Source organism: Microtus ochrogaster, chromosome 2 (genome assembly GCF_000317375.1).
Source record: "Microtus ochrogaster isolate Prairie Vole_2 chromosome 2, MicOch1.0, whole genome shotgun sequence".
In the NCBI taxonomy this organism is placed as follows: Eukaryota; Metazoa; Chordata; class Mammalia; order Rodentia; family Cricetidae; genus Microtus; species Microtus ochrogaster.
The window spans coordinates 14,814,943-14,822,927 of record NC_022010.1 but is presented as its reverse complement, the minus strand read 5'-3'; the positions used below and the strand labels follow the sequence as shown (position 1 = coordinate 14,822,927).

The 7,985-nt window shown below is 43.9% G+C and overlaps 1 pseudogene; it reads left to right on the top strand.

Annotated features, from left to right (window-relative positions):
• Window positions 1–5,259: 5,259 nt before the first annotated feature.
• LOC101982826 overlaps window positions 5,260–7,985 on the top strand; it is a 15,384-nt pseudogene continuing 12,658 nt past the window's right edge.

Below are 7,985 nucleotides of genomic sequence, written 5' to 3'. Positions count from 1 at the left end.
TCGAACTCACAGAGATCCGCCTGCCTCTGCCTCCCAAGTGCTGGGATTAAAGGCGTGCGCCACCACCGCCCGGCTGTAACTGTAATTCTTGCTTGATACCTGTTTTGTTATATGTAATTTTACTATCTAAAAGTAAAAATCTTCCTTTTTATTTAGACAGAAAGGAGGAGATGATATAGGATGTCCTTCTGTACGTGTGTTCTTTTTTTGGTTGATGAATAAAGCTGTTTCAACCAATGGCTTAGCAGAGCAAAGTCAGGTGGGAAATCCAAACCGAGATATATAGGAAAGTAGGTGAGATCAGAGAGACGCCATGTAGCTGCCAAAGGAAGAAGATGCCAGAAAATTACTAGTAGGCCACAGCCTTGTGGTCATACACAGATTAATAAAAATGGGTTAATTTAGGATATGAGAGCTAGCTAGGAGTACGCCTAAGCTATTGGCCAAACAGTGTTGTGATTAATATAGTTTCTGTGTGATTATTTGGATCTGGGCAACCAGGAAATGAAAGAACAGTCTCCATTTACACAAACCTTTAACTCCAGTACTAGGGAGACAGAGGCAGTTGGATTTCTGGGGCCAGCCTGATCTACAAAGCGAGTTCCAGGACAGCCAGGGCTGTTACACAGAGAAATCCTGTCTTGAAAAACAAAACAAAACAAAAAAAGGACCCCTATTTTTATTTACTGTGAGTATACAGTAATGCCTAATTTTTGAAAACTAATTACACTATTAATCTTCAAATTTGCTGTGCTTGCTTCTATGCACATCAGGCTAGATAGTCCATGTGGAAGCATGAGCATGCACAGGCCCTTGAGTGGACATGTGCCATTTCTGGGAAGATCTGGAGGCTAAATATTGCTTTCTACAAATGGTGGCCCCTTGCTTTAAGAACAAATGTATATTGAAGTTGCTATGATTTATTTGGCATTTTTAGGAAGCAATCTGATACTAAGCATTTTTTTTGTTTTGATTTGTTTTGGTTTTGGTTGTTTTTTTGAAATAGGGTTTTTCTATAGCTTTGCAGCCTATCCTGGAACTAGGTCTGTAAACCAGGCTGGCCTCCAACTCACAGAGATCTACCTGCCTTTGTCTCCTGAGTGCTGGAATTAGAGGTGTGTTGCTATCACCACCAAGGCTGATGCTAACCATTTTTAAATGGTTATACTAGGGGCTGGAGAGATGACTCAGTGGTTAAAAGCATTGGCTGCTCTTCCAAAGGTCCTGAGTTCAATTCCCGGCAACCACATGGTGGCTCACAACCATCTGTAAAGAGGTCTGGTGCCCTCTTCTAGCCTGTAGACATGCACACAGACAGAATATTGTATACATAATAAATAAATAAATATTTAAAAAAATAAATGGTTATACTAGAAAAGTTGAACTGTAAATCTTAATTCAGGAACATATATTAAGATTACAGTTTGGTCAAGGAAGACCACCTGAGAAATCTCCGGTAGGATATTGAAATAAGAGCTGCAGGGCTGCATCCCCAGCACCCGGCCGCCTGCACGGCTAGCTTTATACCCGAAATAATTACACGGAAACTGTATTCTTTTAAACACTGCTTGGCCCATTACATCTAGCCTTTTCTCGGCTAACTCTCACACCTGGACTAGCCCATTTCTAATATCCATGTAGCTCACGAGCTGGCTTACCAGGAAAGATCTTAACCTGCATCTGTCTGGAGTAGGAGAACCATGGCGACTCACTGACTCAGCTTCTTTCTCCCAGCATCCTGTTCTGTTTCCTCCACCCACCTAAGGGTTGGCCTATCAAGGGGCCTAGGCAGTTTCTTTATTCCTTAACCAATGAAATCAACAGATTGATATATGACACTCCCACATCAGTAGGAACAGATGGCCTGGATGTCTGAGTTCTACATCCAGAACAGATTTAAGACTGCTGCCTGACCTCCTGGATATTAACCTTCATCAGGCGATGAAAGGAGACAGAGACAGAGACCTACATTGGAGCACCAGACTGAAATCTCAAGGTCCAAATCAGGAGCAGAAGGAGAGAGAGCACGAGCAAGGAACTCAGGACTGTGAGGGGTGCACCCACACACTGAGACAATGGGGATGTTCTATCAGGAACTCACCAAGGCCAGCTGGCCTGGGTCTGAAAAAGCCTGGGATAAAACTTGCTGAACATAGCGGACAATGAGGACTGCTGAGAAGTCAAGAACAATGGCACTGGGTTTGGATCCTACTGCACATACTGGCTTTGTGGGAGCCTAGGCAGTTTGGATGCTCACCTTACTAGACCTGGATGGAGGTGGGTGGTCCTTGGACTTCCCACAGGGCAGGGAACCCTGATAGGTCTTTGGGCTGACAAGGGAGGGGGACTTGATTGGGGGAGGGGGAGAGAAATGGGAGGCGGTGGCGGGGAGGAGGCAGAAATCTTTAATAAATAAATAAATAAATAAATAAATAAATAAATAAATAAATAAATAAATAAATAAATAAATAAATAAATAAATAAATAAATAAATAAATAAATAAATACTGCTGCCTGAAATGATCAAGACTCACAGGATACTCCAGTCAGGACTTGATCATAATTCTAAATTTTCTTTAGGTTCCCATAAGATTATCAGCGCCCCAACCAGCAGGAAGTAGCCTGGAAAACTACACCCACATTCCCAAAAAATGGACTATTGCTGCTCTTGTTTTATTAAAAAAAAAAAGAGGGGGGGATGGAAATGGTGCAGGACAATTCTGTATTCTGTCAATTATGTTTTAAATAAACAATGATTGGCCAGTAGCCAGGCAGGAAGTATAGGCAGGACAACCAGACAGGAAGTAGAGGCAGGGCAATGAGAACAGGAGTATTCTGGGAAGAAGGAAGCTCTTTCCCCAGTCCTGTCCAGACATGGAAGAAGCAGGATGTGACCTGCCCCACTGAAAAAGGTACTGAGTCATGTGGCTAACATAGATAAGAATAATGGGATAATGTAATTTACAAGAGTTAATAAGAAGCCTGAGCTAATGGGCCAATCAGTTTATCATTATAAAAAAGATTACAGTATGGGTGTAAACTAGTGGTAGTGAGAGACTAGGGCTGGTCACATGGATCCTTTATGGCCCTATTAACGAGCCTTTCCTTAAAGCTTTGAAAACCGAAAGATTATCTTGTTTCATTTCCTATAATTTTGTTTTTAAATGAATAAATCTGAGCCCTACTAATGGTTTACGTTGAATATCTGCATTTGAGTTAAATACTGTTAAAAATTTTTGAAAATTAGCCAGGTATGGTGGCATACACCTTTAATCCCAGCACTCAGGAGGCAAAGGCAGGTGGATCTCGGTGAGTTCAAGGCCAGCCTGGTCTACAAAGTGAGTTCCAGGACAGCCAAAGATACACAGAGAAACACTGTATCAATAAAAAAATAAATAAATAAAGTTAAAAAGATCAAACTAATTACTTAACTAAAACACCCTTATTTTTATTAAAAGTCAGGGGACATCTCCCTGGACACCTGGGAACCCCTCTAGGGTCAAGTCTCTTGCCAACTCTAAAATTGGCTCCCTTAATTAAGATATATACTTCCCTGCTCCCATATCTACCCTTCCTTTATCACAACCATCCCATTCCCCCAGGTTCTTCCCATCCTCCCCTTCTCACTCTTCTCTCCCCATCTCCCCTTTCCCCCATCCCACCCCACCGCCAGTTCCCAGTTTTTGCCCAGCAATCTTGTCTACTTACAATATCCAGGAGGATAACTATGTGTTTTTCTTTGGGTTCACCTTCTTATTTAGCTTCTCTAGGATCACGAATTATAGGCTCACTGTCCTTTATTTATGGCTAGAAACCAAATATGAGTGAGTACATCCCATGTTCATCTTTTTGGGTCTGGCTTACCTCACTCAGGATAGTGTTTTCTATTTCCATCCATTTGCATGCAAAATTCAAGATGTCCTTGTTTTTTACCACTGAGTAGTACTCTAATATGCATATATTCCACACTTTCTTCATCTATTCTTCCATTGAAGGGCATCTAGGCTGTTTCCAGGGTCTGGCTATTACAAACAATGCTGCTATGAACATAGTTGAACAAATGCTTTTGTAATATGATAGGGCATCTCTTGGGTGTATTCCCAAGAGTGGTATTGCTGGGTCCTGGGGTAGGTTGATCCTGAATTTTCTGAGAAATCGCTAGTTCCTTGGGCAGTTGAGGAAAGGGAGTCTGAAATGGCCCTACCCTATGTGTATGTCTATGTGAGGGTGTCAGATCCCCTGGAACTGGAATTATAGACAGGTGTGAGCTGCCATGTGAGTTCTGGGAACTGAACCTATGGTTCTCTGGAAGAACAGCCAGTGCTCTTAACTGCTGAGCCTTCTCTTTGGTCCCATAAAGCCTAATTTTGAGGACTGTTTCTCTGTGCAGCCCTGGCTGCCCTAGAGCTCAGTTACTTTGTAGACCACCTGCCTCTACCTGCCTCGTGCTGAGATGAGATGCATGTGCCATCATGGCCGGCTAATCAGTTCTCGTCAGGCCAAATTTACTAAAACAGTTTCATATCTCCCAGGAAAAGCACCAGAACCCTTGCTTCTCACAGGTTCTGAAGTCACTGGGTGTTCTTTATTTAATGTTAAAACTGGACATTTTTCAATCCTTAAGTGTCTTTCTGTTTTTTTTTTAAAGGTTTCTTTTATTTACCTCTATAAGCGATTGCCTATACTTCAGTGCACCACCTGCATACCTGGTGTCAGGGAGACCAGAAAAGGGCATCAGATGCCCTGTCTGAGTTAGAGAAAGTTGTGAACTGCTGTGTGTGTGCTGAAAACTGATCCGGGGTCCCCCAGAAGAGCAGCCAGTGCTCTCAGCTGCCGAGACATCTCCCCAGCCCCTGATTTCAGTCTCTTAGTGGTCTCCTACCACAGATCAATTAAATTGCCAGGGAAACTGTTCAACTCTCTGGCTCTTTAAAGTCTTTGAGAGGTATTTTATCTAATTTGTGTGGAGGAGAATTCATTAATAAAAGAATTATTTTTTTGTCATTACCAGGAATTGATCCTAGGACTTTATCTAGACTACGTAGGCACTCTACCCCTGAGCTATATCCAAGGAAGAATGGCATTTAGTATGTATACATAGATATAAATATGTGTATACGTGTGTGTACATATAATACATATGTGTATATGTATGTTTACGTGTACTTATGCATACCGTTCATACTCCCTATGCTGATGAACACACACATGAACAATGTCATCAAAAATACTTCAGCTTCTTCTCTGGGAAAACACCAAATGGCAGATGACCCTGGTGCAGTGGGAGGCCCCGGAAGCCCAGGATTAGGATCTCATGGAGACTTCTGTGGAGGATTCAGCAGCAAACTTAGGAACTGAGATTATCATTGTGGCCATGGTCAAGGCTGTGGGGCTCGTGGAGGTGCCAGGTCAAGGAGTGGATCCCCGTCACTGAGCTGAGCTGCCTGGTTAAGGACATGAAGATCAATCCCTGGAGGAGATCGACCTCATTGCCCATTAAGGAATCCGAGATTATTGATTTTTCCTTGGTGCATCCCTAAAGGATGAGATTCTAAAGCTCATTCCAGTGCAGAATCAGATTTGGTACAAGGCTCTTGTTGCTGTTGGGGACGGCAATGGTCATGTTGGTTTCTGTGTTAAGGGCTCCAAGGAGGTAGCTACTGCCATCCAAGCGGCCATCATCTAGGCCAAGCTTTCCATTGTCCCTGTGTGGAGAGGTTACTGGGGGAACAAGATTGGCAAGCCCCACACTATTCCATGCCAAGTGACAGGCTGCTGTGGCTCTGTGCTAATGCACCCCATTTCTGTCCCAGAGGCACTGGCAGCACCTCTGCACCTGTGCCCACGAAGCTTTCTCTAATGGCCTGTATTGGTGACTGCTACACATCAGCCAGGGGCTGCACTGCCATCCCTGGCAACGTTGCCAAGGCCACCTTTGACACCATCTCCAAGACCTACAGCTCCCTGACTCCCAGACCTCTGGAAAGAGACTGTGTTCACCAAGTCTCCTTATCAGGAATTCACTGACCAGCTTGTGAAAACCCACACCAGATCTTTATACAACAACTCTGGCTGTCCTGGAACTTGCTCTGTAGGCCAGGCTGGCCTCGAGCTCACAGTGATCTGCCTGCCTCTGCCTCCCAAGTGCTGGGGTTAAAGGTGTGCGCCACCACTGCCCAGACACATAAGGGTTTTTATACAAGAAAAATAAAATGAATTAAGTCTGTTAAAAATATTTCAGGGCTGAAGAGATTGCTCTGAGATTAAAAGTACTGACTGCTCTTGCAGAGGTGCTGAGTTCAATTTCGAGCAACCACCTGGTGGCTCACAACCATCTGTAATGAGATCTGGCGCCCTAGCCTAGCCTGCAAGCATACATGCAGTAAGAACACTATACAACATAAAGCTTTTGTTTTGTTTTTCTCGAGACAGGTTTTCTCTGTAGCTTTGGAGCTTGTTCTGGAACTCGCTTTGTAGACCAGGCTGGCCTCGAACTCACAGAGATCTGCCTGCCTCTGTCTCCCAAGTTCTGAGATTAAAGGCATGCACCACCATTGCCTGTCCTGAATAAATCTTTTTAAAAACTATTTCTTTTTTTCTTTTTTCTTTTTTGTATGATTAAGATTTTATTTATTTATTATGTATACAACATTCTGCCTCCATGTATGCCCGCATGCCAGATGAGGGCTCCAGATCTCATTACAGATGGCTGTGAGCCATCATGTGGTTGCTGGGAATTGAACTCAGGACCTCTGGAAGAGCAGCCAGTGCTCTTAACCACTGAGCCATCTCTCCAGCCCCCTAAAAACTATTTCTTTCAGTCGAACTATCCCTGTATTTTTATTCTTGGTTATGAAAAACAATTTGGTGGGGGACTGGAGAGGTGGCTCAGAGGTTAAGAGCACTGGCTGCTCTTCCAGAGGCCCTGAGTTCAATTCCCAGCAACCACATGGTGGCTCACAAACCCATCTGTAATGAGGTCTGGTGTCCTTTTCTGGCCTGCAGACATACACACAGACAGAATATTGTATACATAAAAAATAAATAAATCTAAAAAAAAAGAAAGAAAAAGGATTTGGTGAACACTGCCTTATAGACTGGGCAAGAATAGTGGCACGCCCGTGTTTACACACAGACCTGGCTGTTTACCCCCTCTCAGTTACAAGAAACTTAAAAACATCATTTATGGGAAGGGGGGAAGGGCAGGAAACTAAATTACTCTCCCCCCTCCAGTTTTTCGAGACAGGGTCTCCCTGTGGAGCCCTGGCTATCCTGGATCTCACTCCTTAGACCAGACTGGCCTGAAATGCACAGAGATCCCCTGCCTTTGCCTCCTGAGTGCTGGGATTAAAGGCGTGCACCACTACGCCCAGTTTCATACCCACAGTTTTTGATGCCCTTTTCCTATTCTAGAAACTGCACATGACTCAGCCAGGCTTTTATGTGAGGCCAATTCAAATTCAACTTCCACAGCGACTGGAGAACGTGGGCTTCTTTAGGAACTGGAGTTTCCGTTCCAGCTCTGAGATGTTTAAGCTCATTCACAGAAATCGAAGTGTCGAGAGACAATTCCAAGAACTACACTATGGTTAACACCCACTAAGCTCTCAGGGAAGGATTCACTCCAGCCTACAATCTTCAGACCCCTCAGCGTGCAGTGAATGCCAAGTTTCCAGCCCTTAATCACTATGGTTGTTTCAATGACAAGCACATGACCCAGGCTAGACCAATCAAGAGCAAACAGATCAGATTTTTGTTGTTGTTGTTGAAGTGGTTTCCCCAATAAAGAGGAAAGATGTTTGTTTATTCATTTATTGACTTTTTGAGATAGTGTGTCTTTGTGTAACAGTCCCAGCTGTGCTGGAAGTAACTCTGTAGACCAGGCTGACCTTGAACTCACAGAGATCCGCCTGCCTCTGCCTCCCGAGCGCTGGGATTAAAGGCGTGCGCCACCACCGCCCGGCCCACACTGACTCTTTTTTTTT